The sequence below is a fragment of the Ipomoea nil genome, unplaced genomic scaffold (genome assembly GCF_001879475.1).
Source record: "Ipomoea nil cultivar Tokyo-kokei standard unplaced genomic scaffold, Asagao_1.1 scaffold0193, whole genome shotgun sequence".
Lineage (NCBI taxonomy): Eukaryota > Viridiplantae > Streptophyta > Magnoliopsida > Solanales > Convolvulaceae > Ipomoea > Ipomoea nil.
Window position 1 is genome coordinate 125,460 of NW_017616621.1, and position 12,405 is coordinate 137,864.

The 12,405-nt window shown below is 36.8% G+C and overlaps 1 pseudogene; it reads left to right on the forward strand.

Moving 5' to 3' along the window:
• The first annotated feature begins 6,199 nt into the window (after positions 1-6,199).
• On the forward strand, positions 6,200-10,992 carry LOC109188587 (annotated as a pseudogene).
• Positions 10,993-12,405: the final 1,413 nt, after the last annotated feature.

Sequence of the window (12,405 nt, forward strand, 5' to 3'; positions counted from 1 at the left end):
TGGTATGAGTTGCTTTTGAATTAATTGTAAAATTTATTAGTTTTGATTAATTGTGAGATTTTGAATATAAAATTTGCTGGACAGGTCAGGTTAAGAAAATTGTTGTGAATTGCAAAAGCTGTACAGGGTTATTGGGTGGAAAATTGTTTAAAAAAATAAAAAAATAAACGATGTCGGTTGTTTTGAAATAACCGACGTCGTTTAATTTTTTTTTTTTAAAGTTAACATAAGACGTCGGTATTTTCAGAAAAACCGACGTCTTATGTGAATTTATTTTGTTTTTTAAATATACGACGTCGGTTATTTCTTAATAACCGACGTCGTATGTTAATATTAAAAATATAAAAATTATACGACGTCGGTTTTTTTAACCGACGTCGTATCTCATTATTTACGACGTCTGCTACCTAGACGTCGGTCGAAAACTGACGTCAAATGGGATCAAAAACCCGACGTTAAAACCCTTTTTTGTAGTAGTGTACATACAATATTCGAGATACAATTCAAAGGAATGACCCAAGTAATAAATAAATGATAGGCATTATAGCCCAAGAAATGGACTGCATGATTTGGTAGTGTTCAGACCATGATGTCCTAATGAGAGATAAGGACATCCTCAATACTTGGGGTTTTTTTTTTTTTTTTTTTTTTTTTTTTTTTTTTTTTTTTTAAATTTTTTGTGGACCTCAACATCTACCTCATCATTCACTATCTCACTCAATCGCAAAAATTATTTTACACATTAGTTTGAAACTTTTTGTCAAATTTTTGTGGACCTACCATTTTACTATCTTATATTTTAATAATTGATTATTTATTTGAATTCTAAAAATTATAATTGTAATTATAATTATAAAATTGATCCAATGTTATTGATAATTATAAATTTAATAATATTATTATTGATAATTATAAAAATTTAATTTAATCGATAATTATAAATGAATAAATAAAAATTAAAAAAATTTAATAAATTTATCAGAGTATGTTAAATAAAAATTAAAAAAAAAACAATGACATCAACCAGAACTGTCGTTGCATTTTGCATGCAACGGCCAGTATTTAAAAAAAAAAAAAAAGACGGATTCAGAGTGGCCCCCAATTGGCGGCCACTTTGAAACACCCCAACGGGCACACGTGTTCGTGGTTGGTCAGTGAGACGCAACCACGTCTCACCACTGGCTTTAAAAAAAAAAAAAAAAAACTAACAAAAACTTGGATTTGCAGGCAAAGCCAAACACCAAAAACCATCCATTCACATTAGTTAAAAATCTTTCCTTGAGGTTTTTACTGTTCTAAAAATTATGGAAGATCCCCTATTGGGGATGCTCTAAGGATGCCCTTTTTGATAGTGCACAAGACACTTTCATTGCATGATAAGTGTTTGGTTTACATTGACCTCTCTCATTTTAGCTAGCTATACATGTGTCTCATCTTCATTCTTACTACTATTTTTTTTTTTTTTTTTTTTTTTGAAAGCAATCATTCCTACTACTTTGTGACGCCCTCAAAGGAATATGTACGATCTGATGTGCCTTTGTAGACAAGAACCAAGTAGCTGGCTAGTTGGCATGGTCGGATTTTGGGCTATGCAAGCTGGGTTGCAACATAGGGCCCCAACTTTTAATTTAGAAGAACTCCAAATTTTAGAGGCCCAATATTTAATTTTTACCTAGTTAGTTTAGAAATATAAACTTAAAGTTATCAATTAAACTTAAGGTTCCATGAAGAAATGTTAGGAACATGTGTTTATTGTATTTCTCCTTCGAAGTCAGAGGTTTGAAACTTCAGTATTGCTCCCAACTTTGGACTATCTCTTTATTTTTTTTATCCTTTTGCATTGCGAGTTTGCACACAATATAATAATAATAATAATAATAATAATAATAATAATAATAATAATAATAATTGTTATTTGTTGTGAATATAATAATAATAGTAATATTATTATTAGTAAGATTTAATAGAATAGTAGCTATATTTTCGTCTCCCAATAGTAGCTATATTTTAGCTTAGAAGAGAGAATTACTTCATATATCACTTCTGTGTGTTAATACAAGGAAGGAAGGGATATATATACTATCAGGATTAGGAACAAACAAACATATAATTTGCACATGAAATGGATTGGTGTTAAAGCTAGTCTAGTTGATTACTTAGGAGGTAGCTTTGCCTTGTTATACACTAAGATATGTGTTCCATTCCCAAGAACTACTTTTTGAAGTCTTGTGCTTCTTCTTGGCATGCCGATCATGCCTTCTTATGTTTGAGGTTGAGGGTTCAAAATCTATCTTGAAAATTTACTTTTTCCTTCTGTTTCTTACGGTATTCGTTTTAAAGATTGTGATTTTGGTAGGGCCTCATTTATTTAGCAGAACGTGACTACAAAAATTTAAAAACCGGCCCTACTAGTTGGTGGGTGTGTTGCTATGCATGAGGTTCGACTGTATGGGTGATCTGATCGAACTGTACTTCTAATCTATAAGTTATGGAACCCCAGACAGCTAAATTCACATCACCCATACAGGAGTTATTGTTTGAAGAAGACAAATATATCCCGAAATTGTTAGTATCATAATCATGTAGTATGTATATATCAAACTCCTGTGGGAACGAATTGTTATTTGAAGACGACAGAAATATAAAACAAATTAAAATATGAAACATTGCCGTCTGATGTGCTCTCAGCTCAACAAGTCAATTGATGGTATCGGAATCTGCTGTTGCAGATGAAGTGTTGATGGTACTTTCAAGTTAATTAAGTAACATATTATTTTACATAATTTACGATCTTTAATTTGTATCAAATATATAATGAAAGATCAAAATTAGTCTGCAAATGGATGCACCTATTCTTAAAATAAATAACCGAGATATCTTTGGTAAAATGAAATAAATTAAAGAAAGAAGAATTCAACATTCCTTTCAAAAAAAAAAAATCAACATTATTACGGAGTATTATTTTATTATAACAACAATATATAAAAGTAATTTCTAAATATTTAATTTAAAATGAAAACATATTTTTATATATATAATAAAAAAATTCTACCATGCTCATCTGTATCATAGCTCTTCATACACAGTACCACCCCATAATGAGGAAAAATTTTGGTGGGTTATACGTGGAATGTGCTCTCATAATTTTCATCCACTACTGGTCGGAAATGTAATTTAAAAAATGAAATAAAAATCATAGTTGCCAAATGACAGAAACAAAAATCAAATAACCATGACCATGTTGTTTCTGTGGGAACAACAATGTTCTATTAAGGTAGCTTATGGGTTTCTGCGAGATGTTGCAGAAATAAAAATAAATAATTCCAGTGTATCCTCTTCTTCCTCTTCCTCTCCCTCCCATCTCAGTGTTCTTCTTTCTCCATTCATTTTTCCCCTTAATCTCTTTCTTTCTTTGTCAGAAATAAAAGAACTATAAATTTTCAAATTTTCAAATTTTGAAATTCGCTGTCAAAATTTTTTTGGCCACCACTAATGATAGTAAAAACAAAAACAAAAACAAAAAAAAACAAAAAAAAATTTGAAATTTTTTTAACAAGAAAACTCGTTTACTTGCGGTTACTATTCGAGAGTATACACTGGATCTAGAGTATGTTGGAACTAGTGATCGGAAAATGTCGCAAAGAGGTTGCTGTTGACGTAGGTTGAATTCTTGAAAAAAGAGAAAGAAAGGTGAATCTGTGTCGTGTATAAAACACTACCTTAAAAGCAAATTGCCGGAGACTGTGCAGTCTTTTATACCCAGTATGCTTTCGACTGGTTGCACACAGATAAGCTACGACTTACCGGCACAGATAAGCGCAGTCGAACCCGACTTATAAGCTCAGACGAAATAGAGAAGGAGAGAAGAGAATGATTGTTGTGTGTTTAGAACTGAGGGGAGGCGGAGTATTTATAACCATGTAGATAACCGTCTCCCCTCTCTCAGCCACAAAAAAGTCCACAAAAATAGCGCAGATGTGGAGAGGATAGGCCACGATAGGCCACGATTGCGGAAAAGTCAGCGAAAAAGTCAGAATTAAGAAGAAGGGCGCAAAATGCCCACCCCACGACGCGCGTGTGAGCCGAGCAAGCGACGCGCGCGTGTGGGTTCCCATTTTCTGTCCTTTCCACAATACTTGAAGAGGAGTAAAAGGCTTGGTATTTCAATAGTGGAAAAAACACTCTTATAATAGCAATGTGGGACAAGAAGTGAAGGCAACTTCACTTGGTTTTGTATGCTATTTCCAATATCCCCCCCACACATTAAAACAAGTGTGGACAATGGAGACGTCTGAGCGAGAAGCTAGCGCTGATCTTGATGTCAGTGGTTAACCTTGAACTGGCACGTAGTGACTTGTGTAAATTTCTCCATAGTAGTGAATTATATCTTGAACTAGCTAAGGGGAAGTGGTTTTGAACACATGTGCACACATCAACGCCCGTTGTGCAGGTGTTGTGGACAACCAAAGGCTTGGAGACCCACTTCAAATAAGAGAAGGTCCAATTACTCGTTCAAGAGCCAAAAACTAGCAAGAGGCCATGAATGGACTGATCCATACACTTTGGCAAGAAGATGGCACCAAGATACTTGATGGGCTTAACATGGAAGATACCAAGCTAAGTGGGTCAATATCTTAACCTTGCATTTGGAGGCCTTAGAAGTTGCCATTTAAATACCAACAAAGAATCAAGGCCCAACTAGAATTTGAAGACCAAATTGTTGAAGAAATGTGCCAAGCTGGTTGTGCTGAATTGAAACAATAAGTTGGGCATAAAATAAGTGGGGAAATCCTTTAAGAGTGGTCCAATTTCGTGGCTTAAGCTTAGGAGAAGACAAAAGGAACTAAACTCAAGTCACATGGAAGAATTAAGTGTCATTTACTTCAAAATTCAATAGTAGTAATTTTTGAATTTAAGTATTTTTATGTTACAAGCTAAGGAGTAAATTCACCTTCTTTGAACGTGTATAGCCCTTTTTTAAAGGGCTAAAGAACTCATTTTTCATTGGATTATTGAAGTTGAATTCATTTGGATATGTGCTTTGCACTTCCATTTCCTTTCTAGCATTCTAGGAAGAATTTCTAACTTATCAAGGATATTACCCTCCTTGTGGAGTCCCAATTGGCCTTATCACCCTTCAACCCGGTGTGGCGGCTTCCCTATTCATCCATACACGTCCTACAACCATTTTACCATACCCCACATCAACCACAATCCACAAAAACAACCCTACACTTCAAAATCAGTAGGCAGAAATTGGGAAAACGGATCGTGACTTGTGTTGTGGAGTTCTAGGCCTTTAATCCAATATCAAGCCGGGGGAACCCACATCATTTTGGTATCAGAGCTTTGGTTGTCATCCTCATAAAAATCAGGTCACGAAATACTTGTTCTCTTTAGTTTCTTGTCTCAATTTGTTCCATGTCAAAATCTTTGAATTGAATGCAAGTTTGCATGAAAAACTTTCTTTTCTTGGTTTGTTGTCAATTGTTCTATATATATATTGTTTCCCCTATATGTCTTTTAGGTGTCTAAACTCATTCAAAAAGATCCATATATGTTTATAGACACTGAAAGTCACATCAAACCATCCTATAGTCTAAATCTGCCAGAATTGTCCTATTTGCGCTGCTAGAAAAAAAAATCTGAAAAAATAGTTCCTCTTGTTTATTTGATCTGAATTTTTTTGTGGTAATAGATAACTCATCAATATTCCATTCCACAAAAAAAATTTGCCGAAATACTCCATACACAAACACAGAAAATTCTGAGAAATACACTAGCAGAATCTTGTTTTCTGGGGATTATCATCTTCTAGTTCTGTTTTTTTTTTTTTTTTTTTTTTTTTTTTTTTTTTTTTTTTTTTTTTATAGTTTTGTTCATTTTTTTTGTTGCCACACATAAAATATACTTTGTCTATCCTCTATTTTTTCATTCATATCCTTTCTTATTCTTGTCATCTTACGTCTTTGTGTGTGATATCTCCTTGTTTGAGTTGAAATTGTTCTTAGAATTCCAAGAAAGGTCCTTGAATTCAACTTGTGTGTGATTTGAACTTGTGAGCATAATAGAGTGTTCATACACGAGTGGTAAAATTTGAGTGATCACCCCCTAAAAAGAGTGAGTGTGAGGGAGAGAAGTGAGGTCCAACTTAATCTTTTATCTTGTTGTTGCACTTTTGTTTCTATTGCAGCTCAATATGTCGGGGTCTGGCCAATCTAATAATGAGTCAAGCATGAGTCCAAATACCAAATTTATGGTGGATGCTATGAAAGGGGAGTTTACTAGGCTTGGTAATTTAATGAGTGGGCTGGCTGACCGTTTGGAGAGGTTAGAATTGGAGAGGGAACAAAATAGAAATGAGGGAGGAAATGATCAAAGGGCACAAGGGAATGAGGAAAAACGGAGGAGAAATAATTTGAGAGCCCAAGGGAATGTGAGAGAGAGAGTTGAGTCTTCTACGGGCTATGATAGTGAGGAGATTGAGGATAGTGAGATAGAAATGGGAAGGAGAGAAAGAGGGAGAAGAAGGGCAGCAAGAAGGGATGTAGATGATGATTTGGGCAACATTAAAATGAGTATGCCTAATTTCCAGGGGAAGAGTGACCCGGATGCCTATCTAGAGTGGGAGAGTAAGGTAGAGAGGGTGTTTGATTGTCACAATTATTCAGAGAGGAAGAAGGTGAAATTAGCAGCCTTGGAATTCACTGATTATGCCACTTTATGGTGGGATAAGTTAGTGTTGACAAGGAGAAGAAGTGGAGACCGTCCTATTGAATCATGGAGAGAAATGAAGATAGCCATGCGCAAGAAGTTCATTCCAACTTGGTACTACCGTGGGCTCTATCAACAACTCCAAGATTTGGTGCAAGGGAGGCTGTCCTTAGCTGAATATGACCATGAAAATGAGAAGTTGATGACAAAGCTGGGTTTGGAGGAGGATCCACAAAGCACCATTGCCCGTTTCATCAAGGGGCTAAATTGGGACATGCGTGAGGAGATGGAAATACATGATTTTGTGGACTATGAAGAGATGGTTCAAAAGGCTGTCCAAATTGAGAAAAAGCTCATGAAGAGGAAAACGAGGGCCCAATCCAACACTTCAAATTGGAAAGCTAGCAAGGGACAAAAGGAATGGAAAAATGACTCCAAAGGAGAAGCTAGCAAACCGAAAGAAGCTGTTGATAAAGGTAAAGGTAAAGTTGAATTTTCTTCAACTAAACCAAGTGGTGTTCGTTGTTTTAGGTGCCAAGGAAGAGGACACATTGCCAAAGATTGTCCAAATAAGAAAACAATGATAATTAATGATTTTGGTGATATTCAAACTGAATCTGACCAAGATCAAGAGATGAGCAATGAGGATTCACAAGGGGAAAGTGCTGAAATTCAAGAAGCCGTAGAAGGGGAGTTCTTGATGGTGAGGAGAACGTTGAATGCTCAAGCCAAAGAAGATGAGGCACAAAGGGAGAACATCTTCCACACACGTTTTCATGTTCATGGGAAGGTTTGCAAGGTGATCATTGATGGTGGAAGTTGTGCTAATGTTGCTAGCACTGAATTGGCAAATAAGCTTGGCTTGCAAACTAGGTCACACCCTACCCCATATTCTTTGCAATGGTTAAACAAAACTGGGGAGATTAAAGTGGACAAGCAAGTGATGGTGCCCATGTCTATTGGAAAATATGAAGATAGCATTTTGTGTGATGTGGTGCCTATGCAAGCAGCTCATGTGTTGTTGGGGCGTCCTTGGCAGTTTGACAAGAAGACAACTCACGAAGGACACACCAACAGATATTCTTTCTTTCATAATGGTAGAAAAATTGTACTTGTACCTTTATCTCCAAAATAGATTTTTGAGGATGAAAAGAAAGAGAGAGAAAATGAAAAAAAGAATGGAAAAGAAAGAATGAGTGAAATAGAAAAATTGAGTGAAATAGAAAAATTGAGTGAAAAAGAATTGAGTGGAAAACAAGGAGGTATAAAAGAAATGAGTGCACAAAAAAGAGAGGAGCAAAAGAAGAAACAAAATTTCTTTTGTACTGGAAAAACCGTGGAAAAAGTTTTGAGAGAGGGGAGACCTATTTACTTGATACTTTTTAAAGAGGCTAACCTTGAAAATACTAGCCTTGAACATATGCCCAAGGAAATATCTTCTCTTTTGCAGGAATTTGGTGATGTTTTTCCAAAGGAACTTCCTAAGGGAATGCCCCCTTTGAGAGGAATCGAGCACCATATTGATTTAGTACCCGGGGCACCAATTCCAAACCGTCCAGCCTATAGATGTAGTCCTGAGGAGACTAAGGAGATTCAAAGGCAAGTGGAGGAACTTTTAGCTAAGGGGAAAATTCGAGAAAGCCTTAGTCCATGTGCAGTGCCCGTGCTACTAGTGCCAAAGAAGGATGGAACATGGAGGATGTGTGTTGATTGTCGAGCAATCAACAAGATTACGGTGAAATATAGATTTCCCATCCCCCGTTTAGATGATATGCTTGATGAACTTTGTGGTGCTTGCGTGTTTTCTAAAGTGGACTTAAAATCTGGTTATCACCAAATTAGAATCCGTGAGGGTGATGAATGGAAGATAGCATTCAAGGCCAAACAAGGTCTATATGAATGGCTTGTCATGCCATTTGGACTCACAAATGCTCCTAGCACTTTCATGAGGCTCATGAATCATGTGCTACGGGAGTATATTGGTGAGTTTGTGGTGGTTTACTTTGATGATATTCTTATTTACAGCCATGATTTGAATGAACATGCCACACACTTGCACAAAATATTCACCATTTTAAGGAAGCATAAACTATATGCCAACCTTGAAAAGTGTGAATTTTGTATATCTTCAATTCACTTTCTTGGCTATATTGTGAGTGCAAATGGAATTGAGGTTGATGGAGCTAAAGTTAAGGCTATCCTTGAATGGCCAACACCGAGGACAGTTAGTGAGGTATGAAGCTTTCACGGTCTAGCTAGTTTCTATCGTCATTTTGTGAAAGACTTTAGTACTATTGCTGCTCCACTAACTGAGGTGATAAAAAAGAATGTTGGGTTTATTTGGGGAGAGAGGCAAGATGAAGCTTTTAAAATTTTAAAAGAAAAATTGAGTTCTTCTCCTATTCTTGTTATTCCAAATTTTGAAGCAGCCTTTGAGATTGATTGTGATGCTTCTGGAGTTGGTATTGGGGCTGTCCTCATGCAAGGTAGCAAACCAATTGCCTATTTTAGTGAAAAACTAAATGGGGCAAGCCTAAATTATCCAACTTATGATAAGGAGTTCCTTGCTCTCGTTAGAGCATTGGAACATTGGGAGCACTCTTTGAGACGTAAAGAGTTTGTCATTCATACTGACCATGAGTCTTTGAAATATTTGCGAGGTCAAGGCAAACTCAATAGGCGCCATGCTAAGTGGGTTGAATATATTGAATCTTTTCCTTATGTGATCCAATATAAGCATGGTAGGGATAATGTGGTTGCTGATGCACTTTCCCGTAGATACTCTTTACTTACGTCTTTGCATACACGATTTTTGGGTTTTGAGCATATTAAAGACTTGTATGCAAATGATCCTTACTTTGCCAATATCTTTCACGCATGCAAAAATAGTTCTCATGATAAATTCTATGTGCACGAAGGGTTTTTGTTTAAGGCTGATAGACTATGCATTCCTCTGTGCTCTTTAAGGGAATTGCTAGTCAAGGAAGCTCATGGAGGAGGCCTTATGGGGCATTATGGGATCCATAAGACCTATGATGTCTTATGTGAACATTTTTATTGGCCTAAAATGAAACGAGATGTTCATAGGGTTTGTTCTAGATGCATAGTGTGTAGGCAAGCTAAGTCTAAAAGCATGCCTCATGGACTTTATCAACCCTTACCTGTGGCTGAACATCCTTGGATTGATATCTCAATGGATTTTGTCCTTGGGCTGCCTAAAACACAAAAGGGACATGATTCTATATATGTTGTGGTGGACCGCTTTTCAAGAATGGCACACTTTGTTCCTTGCCATAAAACTGATGATGCTAAATATGTGGCTGATATTTTCTTTAGAGAAATTGTGCTTTTGCATGGCATGCCTAAGTCAATTATTTCAGATCGTGATGTGAAGTTTCTTAGCTATTTTTGGAAAACCCTATGGGGAAAACTAGGAACTAAACTCTTATTTTCTACTACTAGTCACCCTCAAACTGATGGGCAAACTGAAGTAGTAAATAGGACTTTAGGAAACTTACTAAGGGTTTTAGTTAAGAAAAATTTAAAGACTTGGGAAAATTGCTTGGCATTTGCTGAATTTGCTTACAATCGCCATGTTAATAGCGCCACTGGGTTGTCTCCTTTTGAAATTGTTATGGATTTCAACCACTAACCCCGTTGGATTTAATTCCTTTGCCTATTAAGGAAGTGTTGAATACAGATGGTGCAAAGAGGGCGGAGACAGTCAAGACAATCCATGAAAAAGTGACACGCCAAATGGCAAGGAAAAATGAGCAAATTGCAAAGTTTGTCAATAAGGGGCGTAAACCAATGATCTTTAAACCTGGATATTGGGTTTGGGTGCATTTGAGAAAAGAACGTTTTCCTGCCCAAAGAAAGTCTAAGTTGCTGGCTAGGGGAGATGGACCATTCCAAGTGCTTTCAAGAGTGAATGACAATGCATACGTCCTAGAGTTACCCGGTGAGTATAATGTGAGCACAACATTCAACGTAGCTGATTTGTCTCCCTTTGATGTAGGTGATGAAGATTCGTGGGCGAATCCTTTTGAAGAGGGGAGAAATGTTGTGGACAACCAAAGCCTTGGAGACCCACTTCAAATAAGAGAAGGTCCAATTACTCGTTCAAGAGCCAAAAACTTGCAAGAGGCCATGAATGGACTGATCCTTACACTTTGGCAAGAAGATGGCACCAAGATACTTGATGGACTTAACATGGAAGATACCAAGTGGGTCAATATCTTAACCTTGCATTTGGAGGCCTTAGAAGTTTCCATTTAAATACCAACAAAGAATCAAGGCCCAACTAGAATTTGAAGACCAAATTGTTGAAGAAATGTGCCAAGCTGGTTGTGCTGAATTGAAACAATAAGTTGGGCATAAAATAAGTGGGGAAATCCTTTAAGAGTGGTCCAATTTCGTGGCTTAAGCTTAGGAGAAGACAAAAGGAACTAAACTCAAGTCACATGGAAGAATTAAGTGTCATTTACTTCAAAATTCAATAGTAGTAATTTCTGAATTTAAGTATTTTTATGTTACAAGCTAAGGAGTAAATGCACCATCTTTGAACGTGTATAGACCCTTTTTAAAGGGCTAAAGAACTCATTTTTCATTAGATTATTGAAGTTGAATTCATTTGGATATGTGCTTTGCACTTCCATTTCCTTTCTAGCATTCTAGGAAGAATTTCTGACTTATCAAGGATATTACCCTCCTTGTGGCGTCCCAATTGGCCTTATCACCCTTCAACCCGGTGTGGCGGCTTCCCTATTCATCCATACACGCCCTACAACCATTTTACCATACCCCACATCAACCACAATCCACAAAACAACCCCTACACTTCAAAATCAGTAGACAGAAATTGGGAAAACGGACCGTGACTTGTGTTGTGGAGTTCTAGGCCTTTAATCCAATATCAAGCCGGGGGAACCCACATCAGCAGGTTTTTCGAGAGTCAACTCTTTGACTTGCGGTCTATTTCTATATAGACTCTTATTTAGAACATCTCATGTTTAGTTGTTTATGGGTATGTAAGCTCTGCTTACTTTACTGACTTCATGTCCATTTCTTTTGATGCATCGAGGATCGCCTTTCTATTTAGTCCTTTTGTGAAAGGATCTGCAATATTCCTCTCGGACTTCACATACTCTAATGTGAGTACACCAGTCGTAATCAACTGCCTTACAGACTCATGTCTGACTCTTATGTGCCTTCTCTTACCATTATAAGCATTATTCTTTGCCACGTATATGGTAGTTTGTGAATCCCAGTGTATGGGCATATATGGTGTTGCACACCCCCACAATGGCACGTCTGTCAGCAGGTTTCTAAGACACTCGGCTTCTTCCCCAGCTAGATCAAGAGCTATGAATTCAGCCTCCATTGTTGATCTAGCTATACACGATTGTTTCGTGGATTTCCAAGATACCGCAGCTCCACCCATAGTAAATACATACCCACTAGTGGAGCTCACATCACTTGTAACACCCCGTGTTACGACCCCTAAACCAAACTAATTAATTAATTACGTACCCTAAAAAGGGAATTAAAATCCATTAATTAGCTAAAAAGGGATCCACCATAGTCCATGGACCCTTATCCCTAAAACCAACCCCTTAGGACTATAAGGAATAGAATTGGCAAGCCCATACCATTTAGACCCTAATTAGGACTCTTAGATATATAAATAGG